The sequence below is a fragment of the Tenebrio molitor genome, chromosome X (assembly GCF_963966145.1).
Source record: "Tenebrio molitor chromosome X, icTenMoli1.1, whole genome shotgun sequence".
Classification (NCBI taxonomy): domain Eukaryota; kingdom Metazoa; phylum Arthropoda; class Insecta; order Coleoptera; family Tenebrionidae; genus Tenebrio; species Tenebrio molitor.
This window is the reverse complement of record NC_091055.1, coordinates 6,107,684-6,129,682: the sequence shown is the minus strand read 5'-3', so window position 1 is coordinate 6,129,682 and position 21,999 is coordinate 6,107,684. Positions and strand designations below refer to the sequence as shown.

The 21,999-nt window shown below is 36.0% G+C and overlaps 1 protein-coding gene across 4 annotated transcripts in view; it reads right to left on the bottom strand.

Annotated features, from left to right (window-relative positions):
• SK (small conductance calcium-activated potassium channel) overlaps positions 1 to 20,971 on the bottom strand; it is a 69,757-nt gene extending 48,786 nt beyond the window's left edge. For 2 of the 4 annotated variants that reach the window (XM_069060383.1, XM_069060384.1), the window contains exon 1: positions 20,502 to 20,970. The gene's annotated coding sequence lies outside the window, so the exon portion shown is untranslated. Of the gene's footprint in view, positions 1 to 20,501 lie in introns of all 4 variants that reach the window. The other 2 variants (XM_069060382.1, XM_069060385.1) reach the window with 2 other exon arrangements.
• Positions 20,972 to 21,999: the final 1,028 nt, after the last annotated feature.

Here is a 21,999-nt window from a genome sequence, read left to right as displayed (position 1 = left end):
TATCTATCTATATTAGAACGCGTGTTCCCGAAAGTAATCCCTCTTATGCGCCCCCGTAAATTTAAATATTATATATCTCCAATAAAACTATCTTTGAAGTCGTTCCGAAGCGTTCCCAATAAATAAAATATTAAACGTACATGTGGGAGGCATTTGCAAATATGTGCGAACGAACAGCGCAGCTATATTTATCAACGGTTAATAACCCTTCCAGTTTTAACTTGCACTTTCTTAAATTACAAACGGCTGGACAAAACTCTCTAACTACTTCACCAAATACCATCGTTGTCATACAAACAGATAATTGTCTGCATTGCTTCTGAGAATTTAATTGCCGTTCTCTTAATAACAAACTCGTGCTTAGGTGAGCTTTAATTGAATTAAAAGTCCAAACAGCTAACTTAACTAGTTCCGTATTAGCGCGATTCGAGCAACCAAGACCTAAGTCTAATTCAGAAGCGTCGTACGCCTCGTCTGGATGAGGCTTTAATTATACATGCAGCTCGCTGGTCTATGTCTATGCTATTACCGTGTCCAATTCAGAATTTCTCTATTAAACAAACGCCAACGAAGCGTTAAGGGAGTGTTCTACACCTCGCCTCACCTCAATCATGCGAACGCCCCATAATGAATTTTTAGTTCAGAAATAATTATCAAATTTCAAGAACTTTGTCTACGCTGAATAATTAACGCCAACCACCACCACTACTTAATTGCTAATTTTGCACCGAGAGTGCATTGCTGGTCTCTTTAAAAAGTAAAAAACTCCTCGTATCGATGCTCAGCAGAATTACATTTTTCTCTTAGAGTACTACTTGTTTCTTGTTTTCCGTTCGGCAGGTTGTTGTGTTTCTGGATGAGCAACTCGTCCCTACTTTCAACATCTATTATTCCGTCTTCGGCAGCAACAATACAAAGTGTCCACTCACAATTTCACACTTGCCGACTTTTCATTTTTCCCTCTTCTAGACTCAGTTGTAATCAATTTCCCATAACACTTAGTTCTTGAGTGGAGGTGTGCGCTTGATTGTCGTCTCTTGTAAGAGACATTGTCAATCAATCGTGTCCAGTGCAAAGGAACAAACGAATCACTGGCCATGATGACCTTTCTTACCAAGTCAGTTTGTTAGTTTAAACGAGTGTTTTTATTGTTATCCTGCAAGACAAATGATTTGACGACAACACTCACAATTTTAGTGTTGTCCCGAAGAATGGAGTGCACCTACAAACTTACAAGAGAAGTTTAAGTGTATCTCTAGGTAATATTTTCTCAGCATCTGAGCTCTCAGCCTCGGGCAACCGATTAGGCTTCGGCTAAGCCCACCTCTCACAAGTTTCGCTCTTCGGGTTCGCACCCTGCATCTTGCAGAAGCAATAATAATAATAAATTGTTCAAGGAAGGCGTTGTATCGTTCAAGAAGGGTAATATATCTTGATTTATCAAAGCCCGCCTTAAGTGAGTGAGGTAATCAAGTAATCTAATGATGCAGCAATCGATTCTTAGCAAATGCTGGATTAAAATATCGATTCGGTGGTTGGGATGATGAATCGGTCGGAAAATCGGAGTGTGCTTTTTGCAGTTGAGAAAAATGCGGCTCCATTTCTTACATAAAGTGGAAGTTATGGATGATTGTAATGTCACTCACCAGCATCTGGCAATAGAGCCGGTCTGCAGGTTTATATATTATTATTATCGTTGCACGTCAGCTGTGTGCTCAGTCGTTGGTGACTCATGACATCATTATCTGCCACTGCTTCGCTGGGGGTCCCACTGATCAACCCGCCAACCCTTTGCGAAGAGATGAAAGTGATAAAAACAAAAAAGCGACTACAAAACAACATCCCTCAAAATGTCATCTTGTTGTTGAGAAGCTTGTAACATATAATCTGGCGATTTGCCCTCGCGGTGGGGTTCGATTTTAAGCGAGGAAAACAAACCTGGAACCTGATTGTGAGGGATGATTATTCTTCATGCGGATTTTACGGTCGGGTTGTGTTAAAGCATTTTTTAAATTTTTACACCTCGTTCACGTTAAACATTTATTTTTGACATGTATCATTCAGCTTCGAACGTAGAAACTGGAATCGCTTGAGATCCCAAATTTATTAAGGTTTTATTTTTTACCGCAAATGTATTTTATACCAAGAAATTTAAATATGTAAATGCACAACGCTTGGCAGCTTTTACTCAATTTTACCCGAGAGCACTAAAAACGAGTTACGATATTCTTGCTGTACCCTAGTGGAAAAGGACTCGCAATTCAACGACCATTTTTGAAATCAAACATTTTTTCTAAATCATATTCCCGGTCTACGTAATTATTTATGAATTCACTGTAGTTTCTAATTCCGACGAGAGCACTATCAGCAGAGACAACTTCATGTGACGAGGTGTAGTAAATCTGAATTTCAAGCAGTGCAAATACAAATTCCCAGTTAAAGCGGTCCACGGGTTTCACAACCAAATTTAACTTTACCGACGTTATCAACAACAAATTTACCGGATCAAGATTCGCAAGTGTACGTTACTCCAAATGTTCTTTTTATTGTGTACCTGGAACGCTTGTAAAATATCTCACAACTTTAAAAATAATGTTTTTCATGTCGAAGGCACAAAATGTAAAATGCGACAGCACACATGAAGTACGACAGATATGAACAAATATGTCGTGTAAAATTTACTGTTGTGTTTTAGAGACTTTGTAGTTTTATTATTAATCGATAGTGACGTGAGCTGTAAATTTTTAAGTGTTTATAAGACAGCAGCATCCTTGACTCGACAAATAACGAATTTATCAGTGACTAGGTGGTTACCGTGAGTTAAAAAAGAAGAGAATGTAAATGTGACGAGCGTTATTAAAAATTTTGGTATAAGTTGACAAACTTCTGGAAGAATTTTTATGTGAGCAATTGATGGGCAATAAAACTAGAATACGATCGGATTAAGTGCAGGTTGTTAAATTATTGATTCGCAATATATTAAATAAGTTTGGAAGTTATAGGTTGGATTGGAAATTTGGACGTGAAAATCATGAATAAAGATTGTTTTATAATGTAATTTCATATCTGACACAATCTTAAATCACTTTGGGCCGTTCAAAGTCTCGTGAAATATATTACTTGGGAGAGAGTGAAACGTCTCTTATTGAGTTATTTGGAAAAATTGAAAAATTCCACAAGCCCTTGGGGAACGACCAGGTGCGTTTAGCAACAAAGTAACGATATGTATTTGGTTTACGGATGCGATTTGAATTTCAAAACGTATTCCATTGCAACGATCCTCGAAGCTTCCGATGTAATGACCATCGGGTTTACAACTTTATTAAATATTCATGATGCATATTCACGTCAATCACCGTATTTTTCACATATATAAACACGATCTTTGAAAAAAAATCGTCAACATTTAACTGCTCCGGCGCGAGAATAAATTTTATGAAAAATTCTCTAAAGCTCTCACTAGACAAATGGTGTACGCGTACAGATTTACAGATTGGGGCCGCTTCACGAACTTATTTTTATTACCGACCGAGTAATCAATTTAATAAATTCCCCCAACCTAAAGGAAATAGGCCACTTCTTATGATTGGGGGCTTTCACTCGCTCTAAGTCAATTAACTGGAAAACTTCTATATAAATTATACAGACTCCATAAATATTTATCCCGGCCTTCAAAATATGATGAAGTATTTATTTTTTGTGTGTCCAAAAAGAGCGGAAGAAAATCCATAGAAACGTTGGATTGCCAAAAGTTTTACTGTTGACTTTGCACATGACGTAACGAATCTATTTTTAAGATCAACTGAAATAATGACGATTCCACTCTACTACTACAATCCATTAAATATTTACTTTTCTAGCTAAACGGCGCATAACCTTACTACTCTTGAAACCACCCCTTCGGACAGCTCTACGTGCTAGAACCGACGTTAATCATAATTAAACGTAAATGATAAATCAATTTCCCCTTGCAACTAAAGAAACAGCCTCATCAATTATTGTTACTCGATGTAACTAACATTTAAAACCGAGCACTAACATTAACGAGCTTCGTCTTTACGCATCCGGGAAATAAATCCTTTGTAGGAAGCTCGCTTTTCTGTCGATGGTCAATGCAACAAAATCCTGACCAATGCTAATGGAAAATTTAGAATCGGCATTGGAATTATTTTAAGAAACCACTTCGATAAATCGATTGTCAGTTTGGGAGGCAAAATGTCAAAGAGATACATATATATTTGTTCTTACTCGAATTATATAGTATTGTATTCGAGGTGTTTCTTTTCAGTTTAAATTATCGTTTCCTCGCCGAAATTTTATTGAAGGGGGTCGGATTTCGACGATCTGAAACCTAGAAAGCTTTCGCCTTGTCACTCAATCGTTAACTTTTTATGACATGTGTCGAACAGAGTTCGCAGGAATGATCGGTGCGTCCGTCTCGATATTGATATTAATCGTGTAATTTGTATGATAATGGGTACAAGATTTGTGAATGGAAATTTTAAAATATGCAAGGGGAACTTCAAGAGTGACGTTAATTTGTGACGCTGTCCTAGCGTTTGATTAATTAACATATTTTCATAAATTTTCATTTTGAGCCGAGTTTATTAAAAACAAATTTACTTGCGACGTACCCGAATCACAATGTATTAAATCAGTATGGAATCATTGATTCGGCGTCGACATATTCTGACATTGATTGCTGTACGCAGAACGAACCGCCCAACCCTTAATTAAGCAAAGATTCTACTTATCGAACGGTTTGTTTACTACAGATGAAGCCTAGAAAACGGCCAACCCGCACCAAACCCACATTTTAACCCATTCCAATCCTTTGCCGCCCAAAATAACTCCGCAACATTTGTACGTTTCTCATATATTACACGTGTAACGTTTCAGACTGACAACCCTAGTTAACACTACTTAACGTAACATTTACAACGTTATGCTTACGTGAAAATGTAACATCGTCGTCCGCTACTTGACTGTTTTCCCAACGGGTAAATTGATTATTTGCACTGTGTCACCCCGTGTATTTTTTTTGCATGCGTGACAATAAATATTAAATTAAGTTTGAAGGCGCCCGTTGAGATATAACAGCAGTGCGATAGCCGTGTTGTGTTAGAAAATGTGAAAACAGATGGCCGCAATCTCCCCATTTTATTCTATTAAATCGCAGATAGCAAACCAGGGACTAACAAAATATTGTTAAGATAAGGACTCGCGTAATATAGCAGAGGAGCAGGTGGCCCACGTGAGAAATTTGTTACACACTTAGGATTAACACAACAATCTCTATTCTTTACAACTCGATAGGGCATCGTAAGTAGTCGCATAATCGATAACGAATAAATTCAAATCGATTCTATTATTTTAATCCCATTTGTGCCAATTTTATTTAATGGCTGTGTTTTATATTTTATTGTTATGTAAATACGTTTAATAAATCAATAACCGCATAGTTTCATTGATGGTATTTTTTACAGTCCTGCATTGACAACCGTACATGCATACAATACAATATACGAAAACTGTTCAGCTTCGAAGCACTTGGTGAAACTTTAAACAGTTGTTTGCGCAGTTTAAGCGCTTTTACAGTATACACGTTTGATTGCTTGTGGGTATTTGGATAGTTTTTAAATTTTTTATTTTCAACTTTTGAAATTTGTTCCTCAGTGAGTTGAGCAAAACCAATATTGTATTAAATTATTGTTTCTCTACCCAACACGGCCATCAAAATACATTTTCTCAAAATTTAATCCTCACTCAATTTTAATTTAACCCCTTTGTTGATGCTAAATTTTCACGTGTGATATCAAAATGAAAGAACATCTGTAACACGACATTTTGTACGTCATTTAACCTCAACAAAAAATTCCAATTTACGATTAATGAGGTGATAGGTGAAGTGGTGTAAGTTTTAGGCGGCAAAATTGCCGGTACCATTAGATAATTTTTCCATGATGCTAGATAATCAAATTTATTTTATTGGTCATTGTGTAGTTAATAACAGCGGCAAATGCCATTACCCGGGCAGCTGTTTAATTTTCTGAAAATAAGTTATCCTCCAGGATTTATCTCAATTGACAGCGTACCAGCCTGTCCCTTGTTATTAATAGGTGACTATATTGTTAAGTAAATCATGTTCCAAGCTCACCGAAGCTTTGTGTGGTATAATAATAACCCATAATAGGTTCAGAATTACGGGTTACTGTTGTGGAAGTAAAAGGACGACGTAAAATGAAAATAATTACTTTGAGTTTCCACAATGTGTTTAAACTAACAATTAATATACATCTAAATTTCGCGTACATATGTATTATATCCACATTATAAATTTATTTCAGACTGTTGCACCACGAAGCACATGTCAATTTAAATAAAGCTCGTGCGGAGCTTTGTTATCAGGAGGTTGCCTCTGCGCCTCCGGTATCACATTCCCTGTTTATAATATCTAAATTCAAGAAGACGTATTTTACATATAAAAGATTTTTGATGGAATTTAAGATATCATAAAGTGACACGTTCCAAAAGAAACGTTGAAAAGTTACGATCCGGATTTATCAGGCTACGTATAAAGATGGATGGTTATGCACTCATATTCAGCTAATATTTTACGGTCGCAAATGAATGAAAATGACTTTGTGGCCTTTTTAATATTGTGTCCACAATTCGCTTTACTAGAAAAGGGAGAATTTTAATAACACATTTGACAAGCGCACGCAAGAGCCATGTTTTGATGACATCTTGAAACGAACTGTTAGTGACTACTAGTCATGCAACTTATGACAGTGGTACCACGTGTGCACGTGGTGATGGTACTAACGCACAGACCGTTGTTTAATAAACCCGTTTCGAGGGAACCATCTTTGATAAGTGCGAATTTTCGCTGAAGAAGCCACATTAACGGGAGTCGTCGAGATTGTTGTGAAAAAAATTTACGACTTGAAGCCAGATCACGATTAAATCAAAATAGTCAAGGAGGGCAGTTGAACGGTGAAAAAATTATTGCCGTAAGGGTAATAAGAGAGTTACGGTCTCAGGAGTAATGAAAAAATGTTATTGGGTTCATTAAATCAAGAGGCAATAAGGTTCAGTTTCTGTCTGGAGGGTTATCCTTGAAAATGATTAATTCGTGTAATACAAACGATTTTATGTTAAGCGTGCCTGAAAATTTGTTTAATCGATTGGTTAATTACAAAAAAAATCAATACGATAAGTGAGAAGAGAAAAAAAAACGAGTAAATTCGACGCAGTTTACCAAACTGTAACGAAGATAAAATAATTTTTTTCGCAATAAATATGATAAAGTGCGAGTTTTTATAAACTTTTATAATATGTTAAGTGACGCGACAAGAAAATTCCAGGATTGAAATTTTCATTTATGACTTATAGCCTGCTTTCAAGCTTATAAGGTAGAATTTATAAAATCGACCCACATTTTGCCCCAGCTCGTGTCGTGTATACTCGTAAAAAATGATTTTAAAAACCACCATTTTCTAAAACCTTTCCCGAATCGAGGGAACAAACTCGATACATAAAACACTTCGCCTCGTAATAGAAAGCGTGACCATCGAGAAGTTACAGGCTGTAAATGAGATTTTGCTACAACCCTTTTGCATTGTTTTAGGCAGTGGCGTCGCGTCACTTTTGAATACCTCTATTTTACGGCTAATTCTCCCCCGACCGATTGTTCGTAACCGCAAATAACTACATATTTTGTTTATTCTCTTATTAAACTAAAATACATAGTATCATGGCGGCACGCATCTACAAACAACATAAAATAAACAAAACCCATTATTTAATAATGAACCGCGTGCATTGTTATGCTCTAAAAGGGCACGCCTTCTGGTTATAATTCTGGCATAATTGTAACCTATCCTAATAATTTATAGTCGTATAATTTTTTCCTGCCAACAATAGATAAATTAAAACAGTTTTATTTAGTCTCAAAGCGCAAATTTAATAATGATAATAATTAATCCGTGATGTCGTATGCACAAACTCCAACGTTGATGTCGTGTAAAAAGTGGGCGTATCGCAAAATAAATGATACAATAAAAAATTGTACTTTCAAAGGAATTATCATTATTTAATAGAAATATTCGTAATGATAAATAAAGCCGGCTTCCTTTTATGATACTAATGATAATAATACGGCGGCTCCACAACTATGAAAGCACTATTGTTATACGGTCAGTAAAATTAAGCAAAGTCGGGCGTGGTCAATGTTTGGATGGGTGACCGCCGGTGAGAATTGTGTTCTGTTGTAACTTCAAAACGACAAACAAAATGCACATATACAATTTTCCGAAATTAAAATTGATTTACCAATTCTGTCAGCGTAGTGTTTTCATTTTGGTTTTTATAATTTTTTTTCAAAAACGTATAAAGCACGCAAAAAATACAAAATTTAAGGTATTTGTGTAACATTGACGTTACAGCACCTCATTACCGATACTACGTTGTACTTCACTGTATTTTTAAATTGAACGTTTATTTACATTTTTTAAATTTTATAACCTTATGCTAAGGCGAAATAGTGGATTTTAGTATTCACTTTGCGTTTCTACACGCACTTTTCCAGGAAATTCATTACAAGATCTTAATTTGTAAATTACTGGGCAGTGCTAATATGCGCTTTGATTAAAATCGGTGTTTTAATCGGAAAATTAAACCGTTTTCATGAAACTGAATTATTAGTGCCGAAATTAATTACCCAAAATAATCTGAACGGTCTATTTATAATTAAGCACACTTTGAACTCTTTGCTTAAAAACATGCAACCCTCGACCGTTTCGTTTTGATGAAAACTTCAACAATCAATTTATCACGTCAACGGTTTCGATAAAGTTGAGTAAATACAATTTCAGACTAAATTAGTTTTCAATAAAACTAAACTCAACGAACATAAACAGCATTACAAAGGTCTATTTTACTTGATGATTTGTATTGTAAATAAAGACAGCCCACAACAATACATCAGGTTCGAGTTGTAATCGCGGCTTTAATTATTTCCGTCCAAACTAAACAAACTAGCGACATAACGTTTCACTTTAAACTTACAAAAGTGTGTTTTGCAGAACACGACCATTAAAACTTTTTGCATCAATAAACTTGCGCTCTACAAATTGTGCCAGTTAAAATTTTAGCAGGAGCAAAATGAAACGGAACCCTTTCAAAAAAAATTACCTCTCATAAATGACTCAGCAGTTCCCGACTGTTCTCCCGAATTAAAAAATCTCGAATACGTAACACGTATGTTACATCAAAATTACATTTTTCCGATACATTACATCTTGAACACTTGTCGACCTTATTAAATCACAAACAGCGAGTCTGCTTTTTTCGTAATATCGACAGATACATTTCTTATTGTTGTGCAAGAGTAATATTCTAAGACTTCACAAAAGACGTCGCTGGGGTTTATTAAACTTGAAGTAGGATCGTTTCATACTTGAGATAATATTGTTCCACTCATTTGATGCCACCCCAGTCTCCGACAACTTTGCTCATGCCAACAAATTAAGTATACTTATTCTATAAATTGGCTCAATAGAGATTTAAACGAAAGAATTCTTTACGCCAAGTGTTATTTACAAAGTGAAATTCTTTTTTTTTTAGCTTCGGCTCGAGAGGTAACGCATTTTAATGTGAATTTTTTAAAAGGATAAGGACCTTTTTTCATTAGTAGTTTAAATTAGTAACCCATGTCCACCTTTGTGCGGTTTTGGGATGTTTGCCATAACAAAAAATAACGACATTCTGCAGATATTTATAACTATCGATTGGGGTAAAATTCCATGACATGTAGAAGAGCGAACATATGTAAATAATCGGCACCCCAGGATGATGTTGAGGATAACATTTAATGGCACACTCTGGGTTGTCAACGTAAAACACAGCCTTCAGTAAATTTGTAAAAACGTCGTTGTAAAATCGATGAATGTCTGTTTTCTTTCTTATAAAAAAAAGGTAGAGTATGGTGTGTTCCCAAGCAAATTCAGCCAAAACACCGACATCATTATTAAATTAGACAGTTTCACATACGTCAGCGAACTGTGATTGCGCTGTCAATCTTGACACAACGTTAAATCATGTTTAACAAAGTTCGGTTATCAAATTTAAATTTCAACAATACAGGCTGTGTACTTTAGTAATTGGTTGAGTTCGGTTTTAGCAATCCATAACAAAAATGACAGGTCGTATCAAAAGTGAGATCTTTATTAAAATATTAAACTCCAGAATAAAATAGAATAGAAAGTTTCCCACGGAAAATTCGTCGAAAAACCACACTCCATGTTTAATCGCGACTTAATAAAGTGTTAAGAGATATTAATCAAAGCTCATGAAAGATTCAAACGATTTTAAGCGTCAGGTGTTTAGCCTGTCAAAATCAACACGTTTTAACGAATTAATATAAATCGATAATTTGATTAGACAGAGCTTTACACACTAACATAATTACGGTAAGTGTTTTGATTCTCGACCTCCAACTAATAGTACTCAAGTTCTTCATCTAATATTGAAACGCAAACACAGAACCGCGCTGTTCATCAATTAAATGTCAAAGTGGAAAAATAATAAACAAACAGTAACACGATGATGTTCGGATGAAGTGCACGCAACTCCTTGTAAAACTCTTGAATTCTTGAGATTAACATGTTTTTAATTTGTATATTTTTACCGTCGATTTGGCGGTACGTCCAAGCAGGTGCCACGTATTTTTTATTTATCAATAAAAAAAATAAGTGGGTGGAATATATTTTTTAATTTTAATAAATTGAGACAGGATATGCGAATGTGAAATTATATTAGAAGACTGTTTGATTCTTTTTATTGTAAATAGTGTGGAATGAGGATCTAAATAACTGGATCAGATGTGTTATGTTGTTTTGATAGTAATTTAAAGCCAGTTTGAGTAGTTCCATCTAATTGAAAACTAGTTGCAAACATCGAGCTTTCCAATCGATTAGTGTATCAGTCGGGGAATTCCAATTAATTAAATTCACCGTGCATATTTGAAAAAGTTTATCAGACGAATGGGATAATGTATTCGAGAAACTGGCAAACTTCAGCAAAAACTATTCTTACAGCCTTAAACTAGGTCGGCTCCAGCGTTATCAGGACGAATGATATTATTAAATCAATAAGTTTGGTACAAAACAAGCCGTTCTGACTGATGATAATTCTGGAAGAATGAAAATATAAGATGAAATTCTACAATAGGAGCTGAATCTATTGTAAGAGCTTTAAAAATTCATGGCGAGCGAGATGAACTCGAAGCACCAAACCAAGATTTGGTTAATGTGCGGTGATAGCTATCTTTCTAACGTGGTTACCACGGTAAGTCATGTTGGCAACAAGGGCTTATGTCGTGTACGAAGATTAAAACCGGGTGTGCTAAAGTGTAAGTCAGTCATATAAATTTCAACAAGAGCCCCATGTTGTTAAGAATACAACGCGGTTAAGACAGTTAGGCTCTCTTATCATAATAAAGCTAGCTTTGCCGCCACCGTTTTAAATAAAGATGATTTTAATTGGAGTTTTCGTCGCTTACAATAGTGGCATTAAGTTTTTTGTCACATTTGACTTTCCCCCTTCTCCGAATCGAGTCGAATAAATAAATTATCACTTAACTGTCTATGTGGGATTTCATCACCTTGCCTAAAAATATATTTTCCTCGTAAACAAAACAAACTATTTTTGATTTCGACATAAATCACTATTCAACAATTTTACAACTACTTAAAAAAAATCAAACGGTTTTATGTTGTGCACTTAATGGCTCGGTTGCGTCTCAATTAGTCGGAACCATGGGCGGCACAGAGCACCCAAAACGTCATCTAACATCTAAGATGGACATGCAGCAGGTCAGCCAACATTTCAATTACTGCTAGAAAATGTAAATAGTGGCGTAAAACTCCCACAACAATGTATAAGTCGAGTAATAAAGCAGTGCATACAAGTCCCAGGTTTATGTCGCAAAATGCAACATCCTGCCAATTAGTCATTCATCCGTTGCGGTTTGAAAGACAGCAGTGGCGCACGAGGGAAATAACGCTCAAGTTTCCTAAAGTCGCCGCCTCTGTCCGACAAAGCTATCATCGTCTTCCAGTATAAATAAACAGAGTTTTGGTTTTAACACTCGATCAGTAAAATGCCAGGAGACCGGTTTTATTAACTTTATCCAATGTCAGGATTTGTTTCAACCAATAAAAAGAATGTTTATGCCAAAAGTGAATTCCTGAAGTTTTGTACTGTGCCGTAGGTAGAAGGTTGAGAATGGAATTTGTTTGAGGTGAAAACGTAATTTTTCCAAATGACAGTTGTGGTGATAAGAACATGAGATCAAAAAATAAATGTTGTAAAAATCTTGCACGTATAGGTTTGTAGATACTTCCGTTCTAAAAACAGATCAAATCTGTCAAATTGTTTTGGTAATATACAAAAAATATTGCTGTTTGGGCAAGATATTTGAATTATTACCAAAGGAGCCCCAGTGAACCTATTGAAATTTTAGCAAGCGATCTATCATGTTAATATTAATAACCGTGGAAGACGGAAATTCGCAGATATTTTCCGAGAACCAGTGCTGAATCAATTTGTTGAAGTAACTGTGCAAACCGCCGGTACGAATCGATTGTATTTTCAATTTTAATGTTTTAAAGGTGTTGTTTTTATTTAGGGGTAGTTTCGCAAAATAGATGTGGAGGTGTTCCGGCAACAAATCCGGAGGTTGGTCAAGGGTTTTTGGGGTGTAAATAAATGGCCGATAAGATTATCCATAAGTACACTAACGATCCCTCCCCGCTGATCAATCATCCGGCTCTTGGTTCGACTCGGGCGGTGAAAATTCAAAGGAAATTAAAGAAAATCGCAATTATGTAAAAGAGGGTGCGCTACATGTTATCACTAGGTTAATTTTGCTTCCATTTGCGTGACGAAACTAGCCTTTCCCCGAAAATGTTCAGTTGTGCAGTGTGATTAGGATGAAAGAAAATTATGTGTGCGTATCGGAACTGTGAATTACAATGATTTGTGTTCAGATTTTGTGGACGTTTACGTTAATAAAAGTTTGCACGCGAAATTGCAATAAGAAGGGTGGTTAATATTTCACTATTTCCTTTCGTTTTAATATGATTATTAGGCGTAACTGGTCTGAAGGTATGAAAATAAGGAAAAGCGATTTGTTATGTTAAATGGAAGTGGAAATTCGAATGTCATTGGGACATACGGAATGGCAATGAATATGCTTCCACGCCAATAAATATTTGACAAGATATTTGATACAGAATTGATCACTAGAGGCTCACTAATGATGGAAACAGAACGAAAGCTTCTCAATTAGATGATATGTGTGAAATCCTCTCTGACTGGGAAATCTCATAAGCTCAGTTAACCAACAAAATGGGTAGAATTTTGTGAGGTCAAGGAATAGATCAATAGCACTTTAAAAGCCCACACCATAAAAGAAAACTCATCGATCAGTTGAAAAATTTATTATTTACCCTAAGTTCTTGTGGATTAAGAAGTATAGCGGTTAAACGGCCACGATAAAAGGACATTACCGTAAATAGTTACTTAACCCCATTCAGGACCAACCCGAAATCCTTAATGCATTATGCAGAGTAGGACAAACAAACTTTTCCTGATTTTACCGGTTCAAAGCTTTGTCCTATTCTCTACTTTTTTAATTGACAAAGAAAAAGACGATCGGAACGAAAGCCAATTTCACGTTTAACATTAGGTGACAATAAAAGACCAGTTCTTTGGTCCGAACCGAAAACTATAAAAACTTAACCATCAGTCATAATTTGTTTTTACTTCCACAATTGAAGTTTCCTGCAAATTAAATCAAATTAACTCGTTTAGAACTCGAAACTTTTTGACAGAGTTACTCAATATTTTAAAACTGAATCTGTCTAAGATTAAGCTTCATTTATCTCGAAAATCACTGTTAATTTGATTAGCTAATTGCGAACACTGAGCTGCTAAATAAAATTAAATAAGATCGTTTCATTAAAAAGTTTTCCTTTAATTTGTCTCTTCTATTATATTTTTGTGTGAGGAACGTTAAAGATTGAAAATAGAAGAACGTCTTATTATATTGAATTTTTCCGAGATAGTTAGCAGAGGTCGACCACGACGGAACAATGCAGCGTCTACAGACAAGTAGTTGTTTATCTATTGGAAAAAAAGAAGACAGTGATTTCATCTATTGTCGGCTTAATGATTTATGAGCAGTTTCTACTTAGTCTGCATAATGCCTAATATCGTATAACCAGCAGAGCAGCAATTTATTCCAACAACTTAACCCTTTGTATGAAGATACACCGGGTTATTACAAATGTTTCTAACATCGCAGTTGGCTGTGATTTATATACATACATACATATAGATTCGCTATCTCCCCTGGATTTGTTTTGACACTTCACAACTTGCACTTGTCACTTTGCAGTTTTCATTGTTTATCGTGTTTCAACATGTAAATTGCTGTTCTACTCAGTTAAGGTGGCAAAAGAACGTTTTTCGATACATTAGGTATTATTTGTGACAATTTGTTTATATTAAATTATATTATCTAGAAGCCGCTAGGTTTTAGGCAACCAATTAATCACATCATCCTTTTTCATTTTGTATGGGTACACTATGTATTGCAGATAACAAATTTCCACAGCACACTTAATATTAGAAACGTATAATAAATCCCATATCATTTTCTGGAAGACTTCATCTATAAAGTTTGATAGAAATATGTACCTTTTTTGGACCATTGTGTGGTTAGGTGTTGTCTTCTAAGGTAATATACGGGTATTTCACGAATTGAAAAACAAATAGCCACGTTAACTTTGAAAATGTATTGTGGGTTGCATTTTCAGTTCGCCGGGCTCATTATCACTCGTGAAATACCCTGTAAAAAACTGTTCGAGACTGTGAATATAGGTATTTATTAATTATACATTTAATCATAGGCTCTCACAAATGAAATAAAAAGTAAGAATTGACGACTGACTATTATTGTTGGGTTAATTACAGTCTACAGTCCTATATTTTAAGTGATCCCACATTAATCGTAAAACTGACAACTTTGTAAATTACTCGCTTTACGTTATTAAAAAAGAACCGTTATTAACCTGCTTTTCCTGAAAACAGACAGATCTATGGATTAAAGTCTCGAGGATTTCGAAATAAACTGGCCAAATTCAGTTATTAAGTATTTAAGTGTCTTTCTTTATTATTTTCTGATATCCCGTTTATTAAATCAACGCCTAAGCAAGATACACTTTTGTTATCATCTTAATAAAATTAGAGAGCATAAACGCTTAATACTCATAAATTAGAGTTTCTTATGTACAATTCCGTTGTTTGCTTTTTTTGCACGAAACAAGGGGTGCCGTTTCCGCTTCGTTTCGTGCTTTGAAATGGAGTGTATTCAAGATAATTAATTAAATTTAATAACAATCAAAGAGGCGCAACAAAATTTAAGTTGTTTGCACACTTAATGCAGCAAAAGAAACATTATCAGGGGAGAGAATGAAATGTGGCAAGTTTCGTTATTTGAAAGTCTAATCGATAGTCATAAATTGAAGTTTTATAAGTGAATAGGGAGTTTAATTTGCAGCAGACTATGCAAACGTCGACTGGAATTGAGCAGAAAAATCAGATAAAAAAGTAATTTTGAATCATGACGGTTGAAGAATTATTAGGGATGTGTTCTTATAATCTCAAAGGAAATTTTCGACATATCCATAAGGCTGAGTTTTCGGTTCAGTTCAGTACCCACACCTCATTACTATTTAAATAAAATCCTTGATCTGGGACTAAACAAAGTTTAGATGCAGCCTGGATTAAATTGGAGTCGTGCCCAAATTTTTTCTTCTTTACTAGGCATTTGATGTGTTGATTTATGGATTTTTTCCACGCACGATACAATTACATTTGGTCGTTTTACATAACAGAAATTCTGGGAAACAATACAGGATGTAATCAAAATACGCGGAAATATTTTAAGCCGTAAACCACCAATACATTTGAAGACGATTTGCGATGGTTGAAATTACGTATTTAAAAATTCAAGATCAACCTCATTCCGTCCACGCTAATGTAGAGCAAACGAAAGTGAAATGGTAAAAAAGCTACAACGAAAACAATTACCACGCAAGAAATTTGAAACCGACACTGAATTGTGTCGAAAAAACGGACAAATATTACTAAAAAATGTTGCAGACAACATGTTGCCAATTGTTGCCTTGGTGTAAGGCCGCCTTTAGGTACTAAAAAATGTTGCAGGCAACATGTTGCCAATTGTTGCCCTGGTGTAAGGACACCTTTAGACATCATGCAATCATCATGGACACTTCGTCCAGCAACTCAGGCAAAGTATCACTCAAAAATCGAAGGTATTCTTCATCATTTAAACAATTCGATAAGATGCGTTTTCCAGTTAAATTATCAGTATCACCAACAATAAATAAAATAACTATTCTATTCCCGGTACAGTATTTGTGATTGGACCGCGTTGCCACCCCCCGCACCGTACCCCGCAGGAATCATATTCGTTAATTCCACGTTTGTAAAATTTGTCATTTTAAACGATTTAATAACAAATACACGATTATTAATAGGTACACTGCTACACTGCACGTTTGTCGAGCTGCAGCTAATAACTGACCTACGCCAACCCAACCATCCTTTTTTCACATACAAAAAGTGTATGAGCGTGCAAAAAGCTTTATCTTTAATATTGCTTTTATGATTTTGACTATGAAACCAAGACAGTGGCGCGTCCACAATTTATTGTAGAAATTGCAATGCCATTTGTTCACGTATCCTTACGTTTTTCAAAAAACGCATATTTTTCCATTGTTGCGGGAGTATTTTGATTACAGGCTGTATAAAAGCCGCATTACAAACTAAGCGAAAATATAATTGATTTTGAAATTTTTGTGCAATTCTAATAACATAACAGGAACGCAGAAAGGCAGGAATTCAGTGAAAGGGTTGCCAGTGACATGTGTTGATTTATTAATTGTTTTGTTAGTACCAGATGAAAACTGGAAAAACCCTCTCCTGTACACGTTTAATCGGGGATTAAATCCGAATCGACAAAAAACGTACAAGGAAAAATGAGCCCTCAGACTTTTTACTGGGAATTTCAGCTTTCGTTATAATTACAAAATTTCAAGCCGAGAGAAATGCAGCCGAACGATTTTAGACTAAACAATATATCTCGCAGTTAATTGTTCTTCGATTGTGTCAGCGGAAACAAATATAAAACTTTAGCAATTTAACCAAGTTCCTAAATCTAATAACGAACTTGCCAATAGTAATTTTCTCCTACTTGAGCACCAGATGAAACACGATTTAAAGCCGAAGCGCGCCATCAAGTCTTAACACGTTAGTTACTCAAGATGTCAAAAACAGGAAAAAACCGGTAAAGAAATGAAAGAAAAGGACTCCACTTGTGTATAATATCAACAATAAAACTCCCACATGACCCTTCTTGATATGATTTGTGGATAAAAACATAACGCGCCCGGCGGTTAAGCGCCCAAATTACTGTATTTTGTAATCAGACTTTTTATGACCGGAGCAATTCCCAAGCTCGGTCGCCGGGAATCGCCCTAAAGGCAACGTAGTCTTTTTAAAAAGCTCGGAAACGTTCTGGTCTCTGTTTGTTAAAGCTTCAGGTATAAACGCATGCAAATTAGAAAAAAGTCAACATTTTATTTGAATCGAGATGGTAAAACGTGGAAAGGCGTGGGGTAGATGTAGTTCTAGATGGCTACTGTAATAATTTAGGAAATAAATTTGACGTGGGGATCACGCAACGTTCTGTGGTTGAGGATATGCCCTGCCCTTTCAAATTACGTTTAATAAATTTTGTGAATCGTAAAATACATAAGTAGCGTTAATAATTGACTAATTTTGGGAACTGTTTGGTTTGCTATTTAGTGGTCTAGTGGAGTGGTCGGTTTTTGTCGCGCCGTACAAAAACCGAAACGCATTATGAAGGGACGCCGTGAATATTTAATAGTGTGTCAAACCTGATTTTTTAATAATGTTGGCAGTGTTCAGTCAAGTCGAAGGGTTTTCCTTCTGGTAGTCTGCAATTATGGGTCTGAAATATTTAACGATGTTTGAGTCAGCTGATCGTTACCAACAAAAGCCATAGAAACGCGCTTGCGCTTGGTAAATACCAGAAGTACCTTCATGTTTCCTTACATGAAATGGTTACTCATTCATTTCCACCAAATTTCGGCAAAGTCGAGTCGAAATCGAAGGAACTTGCCGACTCCACCTGAATCCACACCGCCGTCGTCGGTTTAATTACTCTCTGTTTTGTGCATGATCTGTATAATTACGGCCCCACAATTGAATCTTGATTGATTCCAACCGGCGAATAAAGTTTTCAAACGTACCGAATCCACTTGCGGCGGAAATAGATTTGTTCCTTCTGGAATTCGAAGCCTTTGGAATTTCCGAATATTTCGTATTACAATGCCTTTTACAAATATTCTTGCCACCCTTGACGACGTGACAATATTACGAACTTACCACTAATTCACAAGGGCTCACATGCGTTGCTTTTCTGTCGTTGGGCATCAAAGTAATTACCCTCTTTTAAAATCAATCGACTCGGAGAAAATTAGAAGCGTGACCTTTATTAAAATGTCTTCCCTAGATCAACGAAAAATCGGACATCGCGTTTCACTGGGATTAAAATCAAGGACTAGGCCAGTTTACGTTTAAGAAACTTGGAGGTTCCGTACGGAAAGCTTTCAAACGAAATTTTCACATGTGAAAGGCGGACTTTGTTAGAATTATGCAGCTGAAAGGCCATGAAACCGATTTTCAATCAGCTTAACCACAAAATCAAACACTTTGCTCGAGTGAGATGTTCAACCGGCGAAAAGAATATTAAAATCAGTTCGAGCAAACGTTTTCCTTACATTAGATATTACTATTCGTTGTTCAAAAACTCAATCTTCATTACCACCTCCAATCGAAAGTTTTTCCACCACGGTCTTGCGACTCAACTCGAACGTTACTTAATGCATCGACTCTAATCGCCCCCCGAATGATTTAACCTTTGATTATTACGTCGATTATTCAAAGGAATTCATCGAAATTGAATCCTGCGAGATTACGAACCGTAACTAACTAATCCTTGCTGAACTAGACCTTAAATTTAAATTTAGCGCAATTCTCGTTTCGCGATTCGCACTCATACTGTGCCTCTAAATGTTTATTTTGTAAGATCTTGTTTATTGAATCATTCTGTTGCTCTTCTAAACGGTACACTTTGACATATATTTTTCCATAAATCAAAACGTACCAAATAGTAGAGTTCCCAAGTGTTCGAAACTTCCTAAAGCAAAGTAATTTATAATCATGTGGAAATTTTGGAAAGCATCGGTTCGGATTTAAGCTGATTAAGACGATTAAACGTGTACACCAAGGTGGAAGGTAATTTCATATGTTAATTTCCGCACATGTCCGACCAAGTAACGGTGCGAAGTTTCATTTTAATAAGTTATTAGACCAAGTTAATTTCGAGGGATTGAGGTTTTAATTTCGTCCCACGAATGCTTGATTTGATGAATCTGCAAAATTCGCAACGTTTTAAATTAGTGTTGCATACACGACATGGAACGATGAATGAGAAATGAAGAAGTCTTGAATGGGTGAGATGAATGGAGGAATTAAAGTGGAAATTAGCGACATATTTCATATTTTAATAGGAGCGATGTTCCCATTTTAATTTACAAGAGAGTTTTTGACTTTGATCCAAATAGAATAACCACAGAGGAAATCTGTTTCGGGTAAAATCCGACGTATCGATTTTGATTCTATCGATTGTGACAGTTATTAAATCACATGCTCATATGTTCATTACAGTTTGTCTATGAAATTTTTATTCGGATCAAGGCTAGTAGAATGATCGATAGCAAATTTGAAACAGTTGTTCAGTTGTTAAGTTGGCATAGATGTGTTGGGTAAACAGAGTTGGAGAATTCCATCACAACATCCTCCTCCAGCCCCGGCGTTCATAAAATAATGACGGACTTCACTGTGAAGAATAGAGAAGTTGTTAGAACGTGTGATTGAACACGTTTCTTAATCATTTATAAAACGTAAGACTAATAAACTATTTTTGAAAATGAACTTAAGTTTTACGAGCTTTTGAGTGGAAAAGAGTGAGGGCTGTCGGAGTAGTCGATTGGATCGTTTTAATTATTAATAGTTTTATGTCGGCTTTTGCTTGTGATCGGAGTGAATAAGGCAGCCGACGGAGCGCCGTCGAGGGCCAGAAGACGTCGAGGGAAGAAAACGAGGTTAGATGTGGAGGCGTCGGGAGCGCACGTGAGTTGGAGGTTCCACGCGTCTGCTGGAGGAGGATGCAAGAAGTCATCTGTCCGTGGTCATGTGACTTGTTATCAATCGACACGTAAGTGTGGCACGCTAGGGTAAAAACTACAACAGAACAGTACCTTCAATCATCTTCCTGTGTCCAAAAGCGATTCCCTTCGTAAGATCGGACCACAAAATCGGTAGATCTGTTAGGCACTACAAGCAAGTTTAACATAACCGAAATTTATGTTACTATCACCGGATTTATGATATGTTATTCGTGGTTTCGTGTGGCCCGGCACACCACCTGACGTTCTTATTCGATTCTCGGGTCATACTACACGCTGTTCGACGCCGGGTGCGCAACGTGTTTCCGCGTCGCCTCGCGTCGCGACGCTCAGTGGCGCCCGTGGAGACGGGGCTCAGCCCCACCCGAGCCTTCCTCCAAACTTCCGCCGATCCGCCACTTCTTCGCCCCGCTCGCGCCGACCACTTTCCGACAACCATTCATCAACCCTCGACGCATTTTTTTCACTGTCCAACGGTTCAAAACAAATTCTGAACAGGTGCACAAACGGAACATTTTTATCGCACCGATGCAACCGACTACAAACGACGACGCTCTAATTCTCGATAATAGATTAATGGAATTCGTTTGTAGAAAAAACTAATCCATTACGCGTGATATATTTTATTGGGGCAGATACGACAACAATTTTTTTACTAATCTGGACATTCGTAATTGCACTTTCCAGCTAAATATCACACATTAGCATTAAAGAAGCTTTTAGGGGTGCCGGGACAAATTAAAGTAAACAACTAGACAACTTTAGTTTCACGGCGCAGCTTTAACACAGCTACAGATAAAAATAAATAGTTTCACTCCAGAATGTTTGCCGTAAAATGTGTCCTATTATTATCAATAAACCGTTTTATCTAATTTTATCAACTAGATCCCTGCGGTTGATTCACATTAAAGCTTCTGTTTACTGAAACTTTGTGTTTGTTTTTCATAGTTGAGACCTAGTTAAAAATTATAAAAATACATACTTGCCGAATCGATTTTCATCCGATTTTTTACCCGATAACACGTCCACCGAACAGTTCTAATAAATGTTGCGAAAACGTAAATTTTCCATTAGTCATAAAATTAATTTCAATTTTAATCCCGCACTTACGGAATCGTACACAAAAAAACATCCAAGGTAAAACTACTAATTTTTGATCGGATATTTTTTTTTAACACGATCAAAATTAATAACCGATTTTACTCTTACGATTTGTATATGCATGAACAAATTTAATAGCAATTTGATTGGTATTTAATTTATTAATAGAGTGTAGTGATGCTTTTAATTCCAACTTCGATATTTATTGAATAACAAATTATCTATCTCTTGGAGCTCTGCGTTCTCTTCTCGCATCAAATTCAGTTGTATTAATAATTTTAGGAGTTTCAGTGTCAGTTTTCTAATATTCCAAACATAATTAAAATTGCAGTTGGGAGCAGATGTAATTTTATTGACCCAAAAAAGCTTACAATGCAACTAGAACAGTACAACTGTACATTATGTTTCTGATAAATTGTTAGAACAACAATATCAGTTGTAAATGGTGAGTAAATAAAAACATAATAGT